We start from the raw sequence: 22303 nt of genomic DNA on the forward strand, positions 1-22303 counted from the left end.
GTGACATGATTTTAGACAGAGTTTATGAAACACAAAGTTTAGGAGAAAGTGAGGGCACTCCACTCTTAAAGATTACGTCAGGATGAGAGATTTGATTGAACCTGCTTCTCATTTCCCTGTTCCGCCCGCCGTGGCAGCTCGTCCAATCAGCTGATGTTATCCCCTGGGCCTGGGGCTTTAATCAATAAGAGATTGAGAAGATTAGACAAAGTGAATCGTCCATACCCTCCGTTCCACACATTCAGCTGGGACTCACTGACTCATCCTCCAGGGTCATGCTCACGCAAATACACACATTTTCACAATGATTGGGGGCGAGACATCGGTAGCGGTTAATTGCCTGGGAATACAGTCATCATAATTTCCTATAATAGCGAGAGAGCGAGAGACTGACTGAGAGACTGACTGAGAGACAGAGAGACAGAGAGCTGAGTGGACAGGGGGAGATTAATGTCTCTGGGGTCCTGACTGTGAGTGTCTGTCTTCTGACAGACTGGTAATAGGCTCAGCTTGGTATTCTAACACACCCCAGGGTTAGCATGAGGGGATTCCTCTTAGTGAAAGACCAACCACTGCTGTAGTGTAGCATTGTGTCTGTGTTTGTGTGTGTGTGTGTACGTGTGAGTGCATCTGAAAGTGCTTGCATGCCATGTGTATGTTGCAAAGATGTACACCACCGTTCAAAAGTTTGGGGTCACTTGTCCTTGTTTTTTAAAGAAAAGCAATTTTTTGGGCCATTAAAATAACATAAAATTGATCAGAAATACAGTGCAGACATTGTTAATGTTGTAAATGACTATTGTAGCTGGAAACAGCTGATTTTTAATGGAATATCTATATAGGCGTACAGAGGCCTATTATCAGCAACCATCATTCCTGAGTTCTGAACTGGCACCTTCATTAAATAGTACCCGCAAAACACCAGTATCAACGTCAATAGTGAAGAGGTGACTCTGGGATGCTGGCCTTCAAGGCAGAGTTCCTCTTTCCAGTGTCTGTGTTCTTTTGCCCATCTTAATATTTTATTTTTATTGGCCAGTCTGAGATATAGCTTTTTCTTTGCAACTCTGCCTAGATGGCCAGCATCCCGGAGTCGCCTCTTCACTGTTGACGTTGAGAGGGGTGTTTTGCGAGTACTATTTAATGAACCTCTGAGCGCACGGATCCCGCTAGCTGGATCAAAATCAACAACATCCGGTGAAGCTGGAGAGCACCAAATTCAAATGACAAAATTGTAATATTAAACATTCATGAACATATGTACAAGTGTCTTACATCATTTAAAAGCTTAACTTCTTGTTAATCCAACCGCGTTGTCAGATTTCAAAAAGGCTTTGCGGCGAAAGCATACCATGCAATTATCTGAGGACAGTGCCCCACATCAAAATACTTTTTCAAACCAGCACAGGTGTCACAAAATCCCAAATAGCGAGAAAATAAATCACTTACCTTTGAAGATCTTTCTCTGTTTGCAATCCCAAGGGTCCCAGCTACACAATGAATGGTTGTTTTGTTCGATAAAGTCCTTCTTTATATCCCAAAAAGTCTGTTTAGTTGGCGCCTTTGATTTCAGTAATCCACTCATTCAACATGCACACAAACAAATCCAAAAAGTTACCGGTAAAGTTCGTCCAAACAAATCAAACGATGTTTGTAATTAATCCCATGGTACTCTAATATCTAAATAAACAGTTACATTTAAGACGGAAAATAGTATGTTCAAAAGGGAAGATAAATAACGAAGAGCGCACCTCATTCACGTGAGCAACAAGACTACTTTTCTAATGAGAGACACCTTGGAAAAACTACAATACTCATTCGTTTTTCAAAAAACAAGCCTGAAACCCTTTCTAAAGACTGTTGACATCTAGTGGAAGCCATAGAAACTGCAATCTGGGAGCTATTTATTTGTATATCCCATAGACTAGCGTTGAAATGGCCTGTGACCTCAAAAGTTTTTAACAGTTTTAGAAACGTCAGAGTGTTTTCTATCCAATGCATATCCTAGCTTCTGGGCCTAAGTAACAGGCAGTTTACTTTGGGCACGTCATTCATCCGAACTTCCGAACACTGCCCCCTAGCCCTAAGAGGTTTTAATGAAGCTGCCAGTTGAGGACTTGTGAAATAGCCTTTTCAACGCACATATCCTCTAAATAGCCTCTTCAACACACAAATCCTCTAAATAGCCTCTAAATAGACTTGCAGATGTAACATTAGTCTGTAGTTGATACTGTGAAGCTTGGTGTCAGTAGAGAAGGATACCACGGACATTGCAGACTGTCTCTAGATGTGTATTTGGGTCAGACCTGGGTTCAAATGTATTTACAATCCTTCACATAAGCATTTGCTTGAGTCTGCCTTGAGTGCCAGTTGGGTGGGGTTTTGCACTTTTGGGACCATCCTCCCAGCTTGATTTTGCCAGGCATGCTAAATCAAGCAAAGTACTTGAAAGAAAACACATACTATTTGATTCCAGGTCAGGCTAGGTTGAAATGAACAGTATCCGTCAATTCTGTGGAGGTAGACAGGTTTTGTTAACATCGGCTGGATGACAGGTCATTGATCCAGTACGGGAAGCTTCTTTTAGGTGGTGTGGTGGACGTGTGACTGGCCCAGCCACGCGTGAATGATAAACCCCTATCCTCAGAGAACTGACAGAGAAGATGAGAGAGTTTTACTGCCTGAAGATAACCTTGTACAGGGAGACCTCTATTCACACACTGAGGTGTGGGTGTGGGTGTGGGTGTGGGTGTGGGTGTGGGTGTGAGAGAGAGAGACAGAGATGGAGGGTGAGAGAGAGAGAGAGAGATGGAGGCCAAACAGCAGGCTCTGCTGACACTTACTGGCCTGAGGCCAAACCACACGACCAACAACATTGGACACTTTATGGAACACAAAGCCTTCACTATATCATCCTGGAATATCCAAGGCCTGAGGTCATCTGCCTTTGGCCTAAAGAGCAGGAACCCGGACTTCACCAAAGAAATCGGAAATAGAGATATTGTCATCCTCCAAGAAACCTGGTATAGAGGAGACGGACCCACTGGTTGCCCTCTAGGTTACAGAGAGCTGGTAGTCCCATCCACCAAACTATCAGGTGTGAAACAGGGAAGGGACTCAGGGGGTATGCTAATTTGGTATAGAGCAAACCTAACTCACTCCATTAAATTAATCAAAACAGGAACATTTTACATTTGGCTAGAAATTCAAAAGGAAATTATCTTAACAGAGAAAAATGTCCTCCTGTGTGCTACCTATATCCCCCTACTAGAATCCCCATACTTTAATGAAGACAGCTTCTCCATCCTGGAGGGGGAAATCAATCATTTCCAGGCCCAGGGACATGTACTAGTCTGTGGCGACCTAAATGCCAGAACCGGACAAGAACCTGACACCCTCAGCACACAGGGGGACAAACACCTGCCTGCAGGTGACAGCATTCCCTCCCCCATATGCCTCCCTAGGCACAACTATGACAACATAACCAACAAAAACGGGTCACAACTCCTGCAGCTTTGTCACATGCTATGTATGTACATAGTCAATGGTAGGCTTCGAGGGGACTCCTATGGTAGGTACACCTATAGCTCATCTATTGGCAGTACTATTGTAGACTACTTTATCACTGACCTTAACCCAGAGTCTCTCAGAGCGTTCACAGTCAGCCCACTGACACCCCTATCAGACCACAGCAAAATCACAGTCTACTTGAACAGAGCAATACTCAATCATGAGGCATCAAAGCCAAAGGAACTGAGTAACATTAAGAAATGCTATAGATGGAAGGAATGCAGTTTGGAAACCTAACAAAAAACAATTAGGCAACTACAAATTCAATCACTTTTAGAAAATTTCCTGGGTAAAACGTTCCACTGTAATAGTGAAGGTGTAAACTTGGCAGTAGAAAATCTTAACAGTATATTTGACCTCTCAGCTTCCCTATCAAATCTAAAAATCTCAAATAGAAAACCGAAGAAAATGAACAACAATGACAAATGGTTTGATGAAGAATGCAAAAATCTAAGAAATAAATTGAGGAACCTGTCCAACCAAAAACATAGAGACCCGGAAAACCTCAGTCTACGCCTTCACTATGGTGAATCACTAAAACAATACAGAAATACACTACGGAAAAAGAAGGAACAGCACGTCAGAAATCAGCTCAATGTAATTGAAGAATCCATAGACTCTAACCACTTCTGGGAAAATTGGAAAACACTAAACAAACAACACAAAGAATTATCTATCCAAAATGGAGATGTATGGGTAAACCACTTCTCCAATCTTTTTGGCTCTATAACAAAGAATAAAGAGCAAAAACATATAAATGATCAAATACAAATCTTAGAATCAACTATTGAAGACTACCAAACCCACTGGATTCTCCAATTACCTTGAATGAACTACAGGACAAAATAAAAACCCTCCAACCCAAAAAGGCATGTGGTGTTGATGGTATCCTTAATGAAATGATCAAATATACAGACAACAAATTCCAATTGGCTATACTAAAACTCTTTAACATCATCCTTAGCTCTGGCATCTTCCCCAATATTTGGAACCAAGGACTGATCACCCCAATCCACAAAAGTGGAGACAAATTTGACCCCAATAATTACCGTGGGATATGCTTCAACAACAACCTTGGGAAAATCCTCTGCATTATCATTAACAGCAGACTCGTACATTTCCTCAATGAAAACAATGTACTGAGCAAATGTCAAATTGGCTTTTTACCAAATTACCGTACAACAGACCACATATTCACCCTGAACACCCTAATTGACAACCAAACAAACCAAAACAAAGGCAAAGTCTTCTCATGCTTTGTTGATTTCAAAAAAGCCTTTGACTCAATTTGGCATGAGGGTCTGCTATACAAATTGATGGAAAGTGGTGTTGGGGGTAAAACATACGACATTATAAAATCCATGTACACAAACAACAAGTGTGCAGTTAAAATTGGCAAAAACCACACACATTTCTTCCCACAGGGCCGTGAGGTGAGACAGGGATGCAGCATAAGCCCCACCCTCTTCAACATATATATCAACGAATTGGCGCGGGCACTAGAAAAGTCTGCAGCACCCGGAATCACCTTACTAGAATATGAAGTCAAATGTCTACTGTTTGCTGATGATCTGGTGCTTCTGTCACCAACCAAGGAGGGCCTACAGCAGCACCTAGATCTTCTGCACAGATTCTGCCAGACCTGGGCCCTGACAGTAAATCTCAGTAAGAACAAAATAATGGTGTTCCAAAAAAAGTCCAGTCGCCAGGACCACAAATACAAATTCCATCTAGACACCATTGCCCTAGAGCACACAAAAAACTATACATACCTTGGCCAAACATCAGCGCCACAGGTAACTTCCACAAAGCTGTGAACAATCTATGAGACAAGGCAAGAAGGGTTTCTATGCCATCAAAAGGAACATAAAATTCAACATACCAATTAGGATCTGGCTAAAAATACTTGAATCAGTCATAGAGCCCGTTGCCCTTTATGGTTGTGAGGTCTGGGGTCTGCTCACCAACCAAGAATTCACAAAATGGGACAAACACCAAATTGAGACTCTGCATGCAGAATTCTGCAAAAATATCCTCTGTGTACAACGTAGAACACCAAATAATGCATGCAGAGCAGAATTAGGCCGATACCCACTAATTATCAAAATCCAGAAAAGAGCCGTTAAATTCTACAACCACCTATAAGGAAGCGATTCCCAAACCTTCCATAACAAAGCCATCACCTACAGAGAGATGAACCTGGAGAAGAGTCCCCTAAGCAAGCTGGTCCTGGGGCTCTGTTCACAAACACAAACACACCCCACAGAGCCCCAGGACAGCAGCACAATTAGACCCAAGCAAATCATGAGAAAACAAAAAGATAATTACTTGACACAATGGAAAGAATTAACAGAAAAACAGAGCAAACTAGAATGCTATTTGGCCCTAAACAGAGAGTACACAGTGGCAGAATACCTGACCACTGTGACTGACCCAAACTTAAGGAAAGCTTTGACTATGTACAGACTCAGTGAGCATAGCCTTGCTATTGAGAAAGGCCGCCGTAGGCAGACCTGGCTCTCAAGAGAAGACAGGCTATGTGCACACAGCCCACAAAATTAGGTGGAAACTGAGCTGCACTTCCTAACCTCCTGCCCAATGTATGACCATATTAGAGACACATATTTCCCTCAGATTACAGAGATCCACAAAGAATTCGATAACAAACCCAATGTTGATAAACTCCCATATCTACTGGGTGAAATTCCACAGTGTGCCATCACAGCAGCAAGATTTGTGACCTGTTGCCACAAGAAAAGGGCAACCAGTGAAGAACAAACACCATTGTAAATACAACCCATATTTATGCTTATTTATTTTCCCTTGTGTACTTTAACCATTTGTACATTGAGAGAGTGAGGGAAGGAGGGGGGGGGGGGGGTGAGAGGGCGGGATGGAGGGGGGGTGAGAGGGAGGGAGGGAGGGAGGGAGGGAGGGGGGGAGGGGGGGGGGTGAGAGAGGGAGTGAGGGAGGGGTGGGGGGTGAGAGGGAGGGAGGGAGGGGGGGTGAGAGGGAGGGAGGGGGTAAGAGAGTGAGGGAGGGGGGGGGTTGAGAGTGAGGGAGGGGGGTGAGAGGGAGTGAGGGGGGGTGAGAGGTAGTGAGGGAGGGTGGGGGGGTGAGAGGGAGGGAGGGGGTGAGAGAGTGAAGGAGAAGGGGGTTGAGAGTGAGGGAGGGGGGTGAGAGGGAGGGGGGATGAGAGTAACTGAAAGGAAGAAGCGTCAGAGACAGAAAGATACAGAAACAGAGGAACTGAGAGGAAACAGTCTCCTTTCATTTGGACAGACAGTATCATATAGTTTTCTATGATGGACAGTCAAATAGCAGGCTGATTATGCCTGGCCAGATTGCTATCTGACTCTCTCTATTGTAATTCCTCGACTCGATAGAAAACTTTAATGGAAAGAAGACCATTTTTTAAAATTGGTTAATTTTCCTCTAAAATACATTTTCCTCCTTTGTCCAGCATTATCTCACGGTAGAGGAGCCGCGCAGGCAATTATGAAGAAAATTATGGTGGAATCTGTTCAAAAGCAGTGAAAGGAGACGCATTTTAATGGCATTTGACCTTCTAGGCAGATTGAGAAAATGAACTGAGAAAGTGTTTGGAGTTTCTTCCCCCTATTTGCCCAGTGCTGTGGAGAGTAACTAGCTTATTTCATATTTCATTCGTTTCCACTGCCAAAACCCTTGTTGAAATATATACTAATCCAGACCTTCTTGGCTATACATTTACTTGAAAGGGAAGCCCTTTGAGCATAGCCTACATAGTTGTGGCAGAGAAAGTACAATATGTAGTTATGGGCCTTAATTGAGACCTGGTGTTGACATCTCTTGGAGCAGAGATTTAAAATGGGCCCCGCCTTAGGCTTTCAGATAAAAGGGTGTTATTTTCCCCCTGCTATCTACTGTTCCCATTCCACAAGATATGACAGCCATGATACTGGGGTATGTCCACCCCATTCCTTCATTTGAGATTAATCTTGAAATAATTCAAGTCATTTTCAAGTCACATACTAGTGTGCAGCACTTAACCCCTTAGGGGCTTTCCCGTGCAGGTTAATTCCCGTGCAGTTTACTTCCCGTGCAGATTACTTCCCGTGTAGGTTACTTCCCATGCAGTTTACTTCCCGTGCAGTTTATTTCCTGCGCAGTTTATTTCCTGTGCAGTTTATTTCCTGTGCAGTTTATTTCCCATGCAGTTTACTCCCCGTGCAGTTTACTTCCCGTGCAGTTTATTTCCCGTGCAGTTTACTTCCCGTGCAGTTTATTTCCCATGCAGTTTACTCCCCGTGCAGTTTACTTCCCGTGCAGTTTATTTCCCGTGCAGTTTACTTCCCGTGCAGTTTACTTCCCGTGCAGTTTACTCCCCGTGCAGTTTATTTCCCGTGCAGGTTATTTCCCGTGCAGATTACTTCCCGTGCAGGTTACTTCCCATGCAGTTTATTTCCCGTGCAGGTTACTTCCCATGCAGTTTACTTCCCGTGCAGTTTACTTCCCGTGCAGTTTATTTCCCGCGCAGTTTATTTCCTGTGCAGTTAATTTGCCGTGCAGTTTACTTCCCGTGTAGTTTATTTCCCGCGCAGTTTATTTCCCGTGCAGTTTATTTCCCGTGCAGTTTACTTCCCGTGCAGTTTATTTCCCATGCAGTTTACTCCCCGTGCAGTTTACTTCCCGTGCAGTTTATTTCCCGTGCAGTTTACTTCCCGTGCAGTTTATTTCCCATGCAGTTTACTCCCCGTGCAGTTTATTTCCCGTGCAGTTTATTTCCCGTGCAGGTTACTTCCCGTGCAGGTTACTTCCCATGCAGTTTATTTCCCATGCAGTTTATTTCCTGTGCAGGTTACTTCCCATGCAGTTTACTTCCCGTGCAGTTTATTTCCCGCGCAGTTTATTTCCTGTGCAGTTTATTTCCCGTGCAGTTTACTTCCCGTGCAGTTTTTTTCCCATGCAGTTTACTCCCCGTGCAGTTTATTTCCCGTGCAGTTTATTTCCCGTGCAGTTTACTTCCCGTGCAGTTTACTTCCCGTGCAGTTTACTCCCCGTGCAGTTTACTTCCCATGCAGTTTATTTCCCGTGCAGTTTACTTCCCGTGCAGTTTACTTCCCGTGCAGTTTATTTCCCGTGCAGTTTACTCCCCGTGCAGTTTACTTCCCGTGCAGTTTATTTCCCGTGCAGTTTACTTCCCGTGCAGTTTATTTCCCGTGCAGTTTACTCCCCGTGCAGTTTATTTCCCGTGCAGTTTACTCCCCTTGCAGTTTATTTCCCGTGCAGTTTACTTCCCGTGCAGTTTATTTCCCGTGCAGTTTACTTCCCGTGCAGTTTATTTCCCGCACAGTTTATTTCCCGTACAGTTTACTTCCTGTGCAGTTTACTCCCCGTGCAGTTTACTTCCCGTGCAGTTTACTCCCCGTGCAGTTTACTTCCCGTGCAGTTTATTTCCCGCACAGTTTATTTCCCGTGCAGTTTACTTCCCGTGCAGTTTATTTCGCGTGCAGTTTACTCCCCGTGCAGTTTACCCCCCGTGCAGTTTATTTCCTGTGCAGTTTATTTCCCATGCAGGTTACTTCCCGTGCAGTTTACTTCCCGTGCAGTTTACTTCCCGTGCAGTTTATTTCCTGTGCAGTTTCCTTCCCGTGCAGTTTACTTCCCGTGCAGTTTACTTCCCGTGCAGTTTATTTCCCATGCAGTTTACTCCCCGTGCAGTTTACTTCCCGTGCAGTTTATTTCCCGTGCAGTTTACTTCCCGTGCAGTTTACTTCCCGTGCAGTTTACTCCCCGTGCAGTTTATTTCCCGTGCAGGTTATTTCCCGTGCAGATTACTTCCCGTGCAGGTTACTTCCCATGCAGTTTATTTCCCGTGCAGGTTACTTCCCATGCAGTTTACTTCCCGTGCAGTTTACTTCCCGTGCAGTTTATTTCCCGTGCAGTTTATTTCCTGTGCAGTTAATTTGCCGTGCAGTTTACTTCCCGTGTAGTTTATTTCCCGCGCAGTTTATTTCCTGTGCAGTTTATTTCCCGTGCAGTTTACTTCCCGTGCAGTTTATTTCCCATGCAGTTTACTCCCAGTGCAGTTTACTTCCCGTGCAGTTTATTTCCCGTGCAGTTTACTTCCCGTGCAGTTTATTTCCCATGCAGTTTACTCCCCGTGCAGTTTATTTCCCGTGCAGTTTATTTCCCGTGCAGGTTACTTCCCGTGCAGGTTACTTCCCATGCAGTTTATTTCCCATGCAGTTTACTTCCCGTGCAGTTTATTTCCTGTGCATGTTACTTCCCATGCAGTTTACTTCCCGTGCAGTTTATTTCCCGCGCAGTTTATTTCCTGTGCAGTTTATTTCCCGTGCAGTTTACTTCCCGTGCAGTTTTTTTCCCATGCAGTTTACTCCCCGTGCAGTTTATTTCCCGTGCAGTTTATTTCCCGTGCAGTTTACTTCCCGTGCAGTTTACTTCCCGTGCAGTTTACTCCCCGTGCAGTTTATTTCCCATGCAGTTTATTTCCCGTGCAGTTTACTTCCCGTGCAGTTTACTTCCCGTGCAGTTTATTTCCCATGCAGTTTACTCCCCGTGCAGTTTACTTCCCGTGCAGTTTATTTCCCGTGCAGTTTACTTCCCGTGCAGTTTATTTCCCGTGCAGTTTACTTCCCGTGCAGTTTATTTCCCGTGCAGTTTACTCCCCGTGCAGTTTACTTCCCGTGCAGTTTATTTCCCGTGCAGTTTACTTCCCGTGCAGTTTATTTCCCGCGCAGTTTATTTCCTGTGCAGTTAATTTGCCGTGCAGTTTACTTCCCGTGTAGTTTATTTCCCGCGCAGTTTATTTCCCGTGCAGTTTATTTCCCGTGCAGTTTACTTCCCGTGCAGTTTATTTCGCGTGCAGTTTACTCCCCGTGCAGTTTACTCCCCGTGCAGTTTATTTCCTGTGCAGTTTATTTCCCATGCAGGTTACTTCCCGTGCAGTTTACTTCCTGTGCAGTTTACTTCCCGTGCAGTTTACTTCCCGTGCAGTTTATTTCCTGTGCAGTTTCCTTCCCGTGCAGTTTACTTCCCGTGCAGTTTACTTCCCGTGCAGTTTATTTCCCGTGCAGTTTACTTCCCGTGCAGTTTACTTCCTGTGCAGTTTACTCCCTGTGCAGTTTACTTCCCATGCAGTTTATTTCCCGTGCAGTTTACTTCCCGTGCAGTTTACTTCCCGTGCAGTTTATTTTCCGTGCAGTTTACTCCCCGTGCAGTTTACTTCCCGTGCAGTTTATTTCCCGTGCAGTTTACTCCCCGTGCAGTTTATTTCCCGTGCAGTTTACTTCCCGTACAGTTTATTTCCCGTGCAGTTTACTTCCCGTTCAGTTTATTTCCCGCACAGTTTATTTCCCGTACAGTTTACTTCCCGTGCAGTTTACTCCCCGTGCAGTTTACTTCCCGTGCAGTTTATTTCCCGCACAGTTTATTTCCCGTGCAGTTTACTTCCCGTGCAGTTTATTTCGCGTGCAGTTTACTCCCCGTGCAGTTTACTCCCCGTGCAGTTTATTTCCTGTGCAGTTTATTTCCCATGCAGGTTACTTCCTGTGCAGTTTACTTCCCGTGCAGTTTACTTCCCGTGCAGTTTATTTCCTGTGCAGTTTCCTTCCCGTGCAGTTTACTTCCCGTGCAGTTTACTTCCCGTGCAGTATATTTCCCATGCAGTTTCTTTCCCGTGCAGTTTCTTTCCCGTGCAGTTTCTTTCCCATGCAGTTTACTTCCCGTGCAGTTTCCTTCCTGTGCAGTTTACTTCCCATGCGGTATATTTCCCATGCTGTTTCTTTCCCGTGCAGTATATTTCCCGTGCAGTTTCTTTTCCATGCAGTTTGGTTCCCATGCAGTTTATTTCCCGTGCAGATTATTTTCCTTGCAGTTTACTTCCCATGCAGTTTATTTCCCATGCAGTTTATTTCCCATGCAGTTTATTTCCCATGCAGTTTCTTTCCCGTGCAGTTTACTTCCCATGCAGTTTACTTCCCGTGCAGTTTACTTCCCATGCAGTTTCTTTCCCATGCAGTTTACTTCCCATGCAGTTTACTTCCCATGCAGTTTATTTCCCATGCAGTTTATTTCCCATGCAGTTTCTTTCCCATGTAGTTCACTTCCCATGCAGTTTCTTTCCCATGTAGTTCACTTCCCATGCAGTTTCTTTCCCATGCAGTTTGCCAATACTCTCAGTGAGAAGGTCTTCCAGTCCAGTGTCATTTCCTGGAAAGTCTAGGGAAATGTCAGCTCCTATGAACACTTTTTCTTTCTCATTTCTGACCTTGCCGTTGGTGTTAGCTGTGTTTAGGGGAGAGAGAGAGACACTGGAGATGAGCTATCAAGGCCTATTTCATTAGAAACATGCCTATATTTCTTATATCGTTTTTTAAACTAGAAAATGTGACGTTCTACAACCGTGAAGCATGATGACCTTTGACATGAATATAGAACACAGTTTCACCCTGCTTGACAAGGGGGAGGAGCCTATCTGAAGGCTGTAAGCTGCACCAGCTAAACCCATGAGGTGACCAAAAGGAGGCCCAACCAATCCCTTGTTTCTGTTCCCTCTCCACTCCCCTTCCATCCTTCCATCCCTATGAAGTCACAGCTGTGGCCTATGGACATAGAGAATCAGCATTGCTTTCATCTCAGGCCTACAGTCACTGGTCTGGGACCTGCTCTGGGAGAGATAAAGAGGCAGGGGAGCATGGGGAACGGTGAACTGAGATCAGTCAGATGCTAGGGTATAGCTAAATCTTACTAGATGATTACTGGTTCAAGGCTATTGACGGCTATGGGGATTCTCCATACATGTCCGGACGTATCAAAAGCTATGTTAAGCCTCTGTGAGCCTGGGCCTGTATGTCAAACAGAGAACGGTTGGTTCTTCATGACTGCTCCATCCTATGTTATAGTGTAAAACTAGAATCATCTTGATCATTTTACTACTAGCCTATCCCAAGGGCTGGAATCCCCAATCCAGAGGCTCTGGAATGATTCTGGAATGACTCTGGAATGACTCTGGAATGACTCTGGAATGACTCTGGAATGATTCTGGAATGATTCTGGAATGATTCTGGAATGATTCTGGAATGATTCTGGAATGATTCAGAAAACCTAATATACGCAGGTCTTAATGCTACATTTTCTTCCGTATAAGAATGAGTAGCGCTACCAAATACAGTAAGATACCACATCTACAACTCCATAGATCTGATTGCTAGCTACAGTAGCTAACGCTCAATGAATTCAGATGATGATACAGTGTGAAACCCATGATAAGGTTTGTCCTGTCCATGGTGGGACCTAAAGGCCTGGTAATGTATTGATCTATTTAACTTGTATCTGAGGTAGGCGACTATGTGTGTGTGTGTGTGTGTGTCCCGCGGTGTGTTGGGGACTCTGTAATCAACACTGTGTCACACATAGTCCCATGACAGGGATAAATGGATTGACCTGAACTAGATTCTCTCACAGATCAATACAGGGGAATATACCATTGGCTCATAGACGGGGGATAGGCTCACAGTGCTATCTGGTGGTAGGTAGGGAGAGAATGCTGATTATTGCAGTTACATTATTATGCCATTGCGTGCCTTACTACAATGAGTGATCCATTTAGCTCAAGTTATGTTCGACCGACTGTTACATGATCAAGTGCTGTTTGATCCATTCAGTCAGTTGTGTGTCTACGAAAAGCTGCTGTGGCCGCTTGTTACGTTGATTAGGTTTGGAAATAACACACAGTCCTTTTGGCACCAGTTGTCCAATATAAGACTTAGCTTCTAAAAATAAACAAAGGTATTTGATCCATTCAGTTGTGTGTCTACGAAAAGCTGTTGTGATTGTTAGCTACATTTATTAAGTTTGACATAACACAGTCATTTTGGCCCAGTTCTCCAATATTAGCCTTAGCTTCTAAAAATAACCATCTGCCAAACGCTTTATAACAATCCCAAGCAGATTAAAGCGAGTGGCCAAATTGAACCATATCCTTTCAATTTTGGAGAGCTGGTTGCATTGACTGAAACAGGCTGACAGGCCTTTAACCCCAGCTTAAACAGACTGGTAATTACATTAAAACAAGCACTTTGAAATCTCTAATGGGATGTAGATGGCTTTGTTAGGATACTATACTGAACAAATATATAAATGCAACATGTAACATGTTGGTCCCTGGGTTTCATGAGCTGAAATAAAAGATCCCAGAAATGTTCCATTCGTACAAAAAGCTTATCTCTCTCAAATGTTGTGCAAAAATGTGTTTACATCCCTGTTAGTGAGTATTTCTCCTTTGCCAAGATAATCTATCCACCTAACAGGTATGGCATATCAAGAAGCTGATTAAACAGCATGATCATTACACAGGTGCACCTTGTGCTGGGGACAAAAAAAGGCCACTCTAAAATGTGCAGTTTTGTCACACGGCATGAACAACATACAAAATTGCATTTTATCGATGGCAATTTGAATGCACAGAGATACATACCGTGACGAGATCCTGAGGCCCGTTGTCGTGCCATTCATCTGCTGCCATCATCATTGGTAGCTGAAAATGTCCCAGTTCTTCCATGGCCTGCATACTCACCAGACATGTCACCTATTGAGCATGTTTTGGATGCTCTGGATCGACGTGTACGACAGCATGTTCCAGTTCTCCTTTGAAACTAGAGGCTAGAAGCTAGAGGCTAGAAGCTAGAGGCTAGAAGCTAGAGGCTAGAGACTGAAGCAGGGATCATCAACTAGATCCTCTCCCCTTCTCCTCCTCTCCACCTCTCCTCATCCTCTCCCCCGCCTCTCCTCCTCTCTCTCCCCTGCTCTCCCTCTCTCCTCCTCTCCCCCTGATCTCCCCCTCTCCTCATTCTCTCCCGCTTCTCTCCCCCTCTCCTTCTCCTCTCCCCCTGCTCTACCCCTGCTCTCCCCTCCTCTCCCCTCCTCTCCCCCTGATCTCCACCTGCTCTCCTCATCCTCTCCCCTGCACTCCCCTCCTCTCCCCCTGCTCTCCTCCTCTCCCCCTGATCTCCACCTGCTCTCCTCATCCTCTCCCCTGCACTCCCCTCCTCTCCCCCTGCTCTCCTCCTCTCCCCCTGCTCTCCACATCCTCTCCTCATCCTCTCCTCATCCTCTCCTCATCCTCTCCTGCTCTCCCCCTGCTCTCCTCATCCTCTCCTCATCCTCTCCCGCTTCTCTCCCCCTCTCCTTCTCCTCTCCCCCTGCTCTACCCCTGCTCTCCCCTCCTCTCCCCCTGCTCCCCTCCTCTCCCCCTGATCTCCACCTGCTCTCCTCATCCTCTCCCCTGCTCTCCTCATCCTCTCCCCTGCTCTCCCCTCCTCTCCCCCTGCTAACCCTCCTCTCCCCTGCTCTCCCCTCCTTTCCCCCTGATCTCCACCTGCTCTCCTCATCCTCTCCCCTGCTCTCCCCTCTCCCCCTGCTCTCCTCCTCTCCCCCTCTCCCCCTGCTCTCACCGTGCTCTCCTCATCCTCTCCTCATCCTCTCCTCGTCCTCTCCTCGTCCTCTCCTCATCCTCTCCTGCTCTCCCCCTGCTCTCCTCATCCTCTCCTCATCCTCATCCTCTCCTCATCCTCTCCCCCTGCTCTCCTCATCCTCTCCTCATCCTCTCCTCCTCCTCTCCACATCATCTCCTCCTGCTCTCCTCCTGCTCTCCCCCTGCTCTCCTCACCCTCTCCTCATCCTCTCTCCTCATCCTCTCCTCCTCCTCTCCTCATCCTCTCATCCTGCTCTCCTCCTGCTCTTCTCACCCTCTCCTCATCCTCTCCTCATCCTCTCCTCATCCACTCCTCATCCACTCCTCATCCACTCCTCATCCTCTCCTCCTGCTCTCCTCATCCTCTCCTCATCCTCTCTCCTCATCCTCTCCTCCTCCTCTCCTCATCCTCTCATCCTGCTCTCCTCCTGCTCTTCTCACCCTCTCCTCATCCTCTCCCCCTGCTCTCCCCCTGCTCTCCTCATCCTCTCCCCATCCTCTCCTCCTGCTCTCCTCCTGCTCTCCTCCTGCTCTCCCCCTCCTCTCCCCCTGCTCTTCCCCTCGTCTCCTCTCTCCCTCCTCTCCTCCCCTCCCTTTCTCCTCCTGCCATCTCTCCCCGTGTGTTGTATGCCACCCTTCTGATCTATAGGGTCTTCCATCCTGCACTAACACTGCCATAAATATTAACATCACAATAGAGACTATTTGTATGATGCTCTCTTCCTCTCCCTCCTCCTTCCCTCCTTCTCTCCTCCCCCTTCTCCTTCCCTCCTTCTCTCCTCTCCCTCCTCCTTCCCTCCTTCTCTCCTCTCCTTCCCTCCTTCTCTCCTCTCCCTCCTCCTTCCCTCCTTCTCTCCTCTCCCTCCTCCTTCCCTCCTCCTTCTCTCCTCTCCCTCCTCCTTCCCTCCTTCTCTCCTCTCCCTCCTCCTTCCCTCCTTCTCTCCTCTCCCTCTCCCTCCCCATTCTCTTCCTCTCCCTCCTCCTTCCCTCCTTCTCTCCTCTCCCTCCTCCTTCCCTCCTTCTCTCCTCTCCCCCTCCTTCCATCCTTCTCTCCTCTCCCTCCTCCTTCCCTCCTTCTCTCCTCTCCCCCTCCTTCCCTCCTTCTCTCCTCTCCCTCCTCCTTCCCTCCTTCTCTCCCTCTCCCTCCTCCTTCCTTCCTTCCTTCCTTCTCTCCTCTCCCTCCTCCTTCCCTCCTTCTCTCCTCTCCCTCCTCTTTCTCTCCTCTCCCTCCTCATTCTCTTCCTCTCCCTCCTCCTTCCCTCCTCTCCTCTCCCCCTCCTTCCCTCCTTCTCTCCTCTCCCTCCTCCTTCCCTCCTTCTCTCCTCTCCCCCTCCTTCTCTCCTCTCCCTCCTCCTTCCTTCCTTCTCTCCTCTCCCTCCTTCTTCCCTCCTTCTCTCCTCTCCCTCCTCCTTCCCTCCTTATCTACTCTCCCTCCTCCTTCCCTCCTTCTCTCATCACCCTCCTCCTTCCCTCCTTCTCTCCTCTCCCTCCTTCTTCCCTCCTTCTCTCCTCTCCCTCCTCCTTCCCTCCTTCTCTCCTTCTCTCCTCTCCCTCCTCTTCCTTGCTAACTGCTGCAGTGAGACCCTGAGCCAGACACCATGAATTGATTGATCGTGACTGGGAGGAAGTGGAGTAGAAAGGTGTGTGTGTGTGTGTGCGTGTGCGTGTGCGCGTGTGTGTGTGTGTGTGTGTGGATAAGTAGGGAGAGGGCAGTTCAATAAGGTGACCCTAAAACCCCTAGTTACTGATCCGATACGGGGGAGAAAGAGGCATGAGGGGGGAGACCGTCCTGTTGTGTAGCTGAAACAGCAAATACTCTAAAAGGGGGAAGAGGGAGGGGATAGAATACTAAATAACTAAACAATAAACAGAAACAGTAAAAATGCTTTAGCTGCAGTGAGTTCATGCAGACTCCAGTGCACAGTATCCTGCAGTAAAGCTGTATATTCCTATCTCTCTCCAGTATACTGTGTGTTCCAATGGCTGTGCTGTAACATTGTTGCTATGAGGGATGGATGGGAGATCCTCAGCTTGTTGTGTTTCCAGGCAGACAGATAGGCAGACAGGCAGGCAGACAGGCAGGGCAGACAGATAATGACGGCGAATTAATAGATCGATAGAGATTCTCCCTCAAAGCCAGTCCTACTGCCTCATCCACTCATCCAATACCCCCCTCCCCCACCCCTCCTCAGCACAGCTCAGTTCAGTGAGGCAGCCAGCAGCCAGCCTGAGGATAATTATGTGATCTATACAAACTCAAAACTTTCTCTCTCTCTCTCTCTCTCCCTCTCTTTCTGCCCCTCTCTATTTTTCTCTCTTTCTCTCTCTCTCTCTGTTTCTCTGTGCTTCGATCCCCCTCTCTGTCTCCATCTCTCAATTTTTCACTTATCTTTTCCTAATTCTATGGCTTGGGAGTTGAGAGAAAGGGGAGAGTGGAGAGAATGAAAAAGTGAGGGTAAGAAAGGAGAAGTGATGAAAACCCAAGATCTCAAACTAGAAAATTTATATTTTGGGGGGGATTTTCTTGCATTGCAGCGAGACTGGAGTTAGAGCCTAGAGCCTCCCTAGAGAATAGAGCCTAGACACTAGGGAATAGAGGCTGGAGGATAGAGAATAGAGGCTAGAGCCTAGACTCTAGGGAATAGAGGCTAGAGAATAGAGGCTTGAGCCTAGACACTAGAGAATAGAGTCTGGAGAATAGTCTGGAGAATAGAGGCTTGTGCCTAGAGGATAGAGGATAGAGGCTTGAGCCTAGAGCCTAGACAGAGAACAGAGTCTAGAACAGAGGCTAGACACTAGAGCCTAGAGACTACAGACTAGAGAATAGAGCCTATAACCTAGAGGCTAGAGCCTAGAAACTAGAGGCTAGACACTACAGACTAGAGGCTAGACACTACAGACTAGAGACTAAAGACTAGATGCTAGAGACTAGATGCTAGAGCCTTGAGCCTAGATTCTAGAGACTAGATTCTAGAGACTAGATTCTACAGACTAGAGCTAGGAGGCTAGAGTTTAGAGCCTAGAGGCTAGAAACTAGAAGCTAAAAGCTAGAGGGTAGAAGCTAGAGTCTAGAAGCTAGAGGGTAGAAGCTTGAAGCTAGATGCCAAAAACTAGAGTCTACAGGCTAGAGGCTAAAAGCTAGAGGCTAGAAGTGTCAAGCTAGAGTCTAGAGGCTAAAAGCTACAGGCTAGAATCTTGAAGCTAAAAGCTAGAGGCTTGAGTCTAGAAGCTTGAGTCTAGAAGCTTGAGTCTAGAAACTAGAGGCTAGAGGCTGTATGCTGAAGACTAGGGGCTAGAAGCTAAAAACTAGAAGCTAGAAGCTAAAGCCTAGAGCCTAGAGCCTAGAGGCTTGCGGGTAGAGGCTAGAAGCTAGAGGCTAGAAGCTAGAGGATAGAGCAGGGATCATCAACTACATTCAGCCCCAGGACATTTTTTTTCTTGAGCGGATAATCGTGGGTCCAGAATATAACTACAAATACGTTGTAAAATACTGTAGACTGCAAATTGACCACAAGAAGCCTAAACAGATTTAATATTTGACTAAAGTATAATCATTTCAAACCTTGCTTACATTTGTGTACGATCACGTGTCTCTCTTATGTGTGGGAATACTTGGGAACAGATTTCCAAAATTAAAATCACTTGGAGCTGATTTCCTGATGTTTTACAGTCAATGAACATTTACAAAAAACACCTGGGGGGCAAATAAAACCACCTGCAGGCCAAATCCTACTCGTGGGCCTCCAGTTGGGGAACCTTGGGTTAGAGGCTAGAGGCTAGAAGCTAGATACTAGAGACTAGAAGCTAGTGGCTAAACGCTACTATACTAGAGGCTAGAAGCTAGAGGCTAAAGGCTAGAAGCTAAAAGCTAGAGCCTAGAAACTAGAAGCTAGAGGCTAAAAGCTAGAGCCTAGAAACTAGAAGCTAGAGGCTAAAAGCTAGAGCCTAGAAACTAGAAGCTAGAGGCTAAAAGCTAGAGTGTAGAAACGACAAGCTAGATGCTAGAAGCTAGAGGCTAGAAGCTAAAAGCTAGAGGATAGAAGCTAGAGGCTAGAGGCTAGAAGCTAGAGGCTAGAAGTTAGAAAAACACCTGGGGGGGGGGGGCAAATAAACTACCTGCATGCCAAATTCTGCCCCGCGGTCTGCCAGTTGGGGAACATGGTGCTAGAGGCTAGAAGCCAGAAGCTAGAAGTCGATAAAAAAATGGGCAGTCAAATAAACAGGGAGGGTCAGAGTCATACAAAGTCATACTTTACCACTATATGACTAGACTGCATCTTACAAGAGCCTAGCTTAGTCTAGAAAATTGGCAATTTTCCCCACAGAGTGACACCAGTGACACTTCATATTCCTGACAGCTTTCCTAAATGGTTTCAGGGGGAATATCATTGGTTGATGTCTCACTGCAGGGATGACAAAGTGCATTTAGGTTAGCCTGGTTTCCAAATAGAGGACTCTTGTTATTTTTCTGTCCCCAACACTGTCACTTAGCCATTCACATTGTATGTGAGCGAGAGAGAGTGAGAGAGTGGGAGAGAAAGGGAGAGAGGGAGAAAGAGGCCCAATATATAGTGATATTGTGATGGTATCTGTAGGCTGTGGTCCATTTCGGACACGTACTGTACTGTAGCATGGTTTACCCAGAAGCCCTGAGGAGTGTCAGAAAATGGTGTGCATCAACAGCTGTCTCTGTTCCATTATGGGGGAGTAGGGTACAGATAGGGCTGTGGCGGTCACGAAATTTAGTCAACCGGTGATTGTCAAGCAAATAACTGTCAGTCTCACGGTACTTGACCGTTAATTAACATAAACACATTTAGCATCTCCTGGCTTCCACACAGCCTACAAGCCACTGATGCAGACATGTGGAACATCTACAATTTAAAGTCTAAAAAATCCATGTAATATAGCCTACACCTTCACAATAAATCAATTATTTATTTTAGACAGGTCTAAAGAAACATGATATGAAGAAAATATAGTCTATTTCAGAAGAACAGAGTAGCATACTCTGAGTTGTTCTTATGTTTGGTCCTGATGTGGCTATGCCAAATGGCTGTGGGCTACACTAGTTCATTTAGCAGACAAGATTTGATTAGAATTCCATGCCATTATTTTATAGTATGAAGAATACAATTGAACAAAGCTGAATAAAATAGAAAGGATATTTTCTCCAAACGATTTGAGGGAGTGCGCGCATGCAGCTATTCTGTGTTGAGCGGTTAACAAAGAAACAGGTCCTCCTATATGCTTCATTTAGAGTTATTAATGTGACTTTAGTTGTTCTACAAACGTTGGGCTATATGTTTTGATTTTTAATACATTGTAAGGCTGCATGATGAGACTCTAATGATAATTTGAAAAAGTCGCTTGAAAGACATGAGCTCTGCTTTGTTTTTTTTTGCGTAGATTGTACACACTTCATCAGTCTTGCATTCACAATTCGACAAGCACTTGATAAATCCTCGAATTTCACGGCAGCATCCCCTTTGTGTGGCCGTTATGCACCCTAAAAAAAACATGTATTTTGCGGCCGCTGGCCGTTGTGCCCTTCTCCCTGAGTTGTGTGCGCTCTGTCACGTGATTGGGTCTTTTCTCACAGGCTACAAGTGAAGACAGACACATCGTGGGAGCAACTGCGCGCGTCCTTATCCAATTCCGAAGTGCATATTGAAGATATTGGAAGAACTGTCCACATTTACTTTTCGTCAGGCAACAAGATGAGTAGGCCTAACGAACAGCAAAACCGCTAGCCTATGTCAATCTACTATCCCCCATAGTACAAATGTTGACCTATTCTATTCTGTGCTAGAAATAAATATTCCAAACATAATCTGAGACAGTTGGGGACATGATAAATCCCAAATTAATACAACCACTAGCATCAACAAAAACCTTTTTACACAATATGGGTGACACCACAGATCTGAATGTTTATCTTAAAATGTTTATATCCTATTAGGCTATTTCTTCACATTATAAATGCAGCAATGCGCACATGGCAGTAGGCTATAAGCGCTAATGTTCAATTAGCGGGAAAACACCTGTGTCAAAAGTGACCGCAAATGTGATTAAGCATGTAATGCTTTTATTATAAAGGTGATCTTCCCCAAACTTGAAAGTCACGCGCTGCTTATATATGCCACTTAGGCTCTACACCTCCTTTGGCTGCCTTTCCTTCCAGTTCTCTGCTGCCAATGACTGGAACGAATTGCAAAAATCACTGAAGCTGGAGACTCATATCTCCCTCACTAACTTTAAGCATCAGCTGTCCGAGCAGCTTACAGATCACTGCATCTGTACATAGCCCATCTGTAAATAACCCATCCAACTACCTCATCCCCATATTATTATTTTTTTTGTTGCTCCTTTGCACCCCAGTATCTCTACTTGCACATTCATCTTCTGCACTTCTATCACTCCAGTGTTTAATTGCTGAATTGTAATTACTTCGCCACTACAGCCTATTTATTGCCTTACCTCCCTAATCTTACCTCATTTGCGCACACTGTATATAGATATTTTTTCCTATTGTGTTATTGACTGTACGTTTGTTTATTCCATGTGTAACTCTGTGTTGTTGTTTGTGTCGCACTGCTTTGCTTTATCTTGGCCAGGTCGCAATTGTAAATGAGAACTTGTTCTCAACTGGCCTACTTGGTTAAATAAAGGAGGAATAAAAAAATAAAAAATAAAAAAAAGCAGATTCATGTGCTTAATATACTGTAGGACTATGGGCTAGGCTACATGAGGTGCGCGACTATGATTTGAAAAAGTCGCAAAAATATTGTCACCCATCAGACTATTCGTGATTTATCTTGTCTTTATATATACTACATAATATATGTGTGAAATTAGTTTTGATTTAGAATGGACCATTATCATGCACCTGTCTCCAAACACGGGCAGCTGGAAAAAATATGTTTATGCACTTAAATAACGAATGGAGGACACTTTTCCTCGTGGTTAATTTTCATGCCAGCCAGGTAGGCTATACTCCTGTTGTAAATATAAGCAATGTGCTTAATATTAGGAAAGTTGAGAAATAAATATAGTAGGCCTAGCCTATAGTAAGCTGATACTCCTCTTTTTAGTAGAGGCCATAATTATGTTTTCTAGAACAATTGCATAGCCTATAGAAATGTTGCGCAACATGAGCTCATGGGCTCTCATAAAGTGTTTGATTAGATTTTCGAACACATTTGCATTGATGTCAGAGTGATTAGAGCGACAATGGAGTGCTGAGTACCAGGCAGT

At 45.3% G+C, this 22303-nt stretch overlaps 1 protein-coding gene across 3 annotated transcripts in view; it reads left to right on the plus strand.

Annotated features, from left to right (window-relative positions):
* LOC139534674 (VPS10 domain-containing receptor SorCS2-like) overlaps nt 1-22303 on the plus strand; it is a 451135-nt gene that overhangs the window by 218491 nt on the left and 210341 nt on the right. The window lies entirely within an intron of this gene.

Source organism: Salvelinus alpinus, chromosome 11 (genome assembly GCF_045679555.1).
Source record: "Salvelinus alpinus chromosome 11, SLU_Salpinus.1, whole genome shotgun sequence".
Classification (NCBI taxonomy): domain Eukaryota; kingdom Metazoa; phylum Chordata; class Actinopteri; order Salmoniformes; family Salmonidae; genus Salvelinus; species Salvelinus alpinus.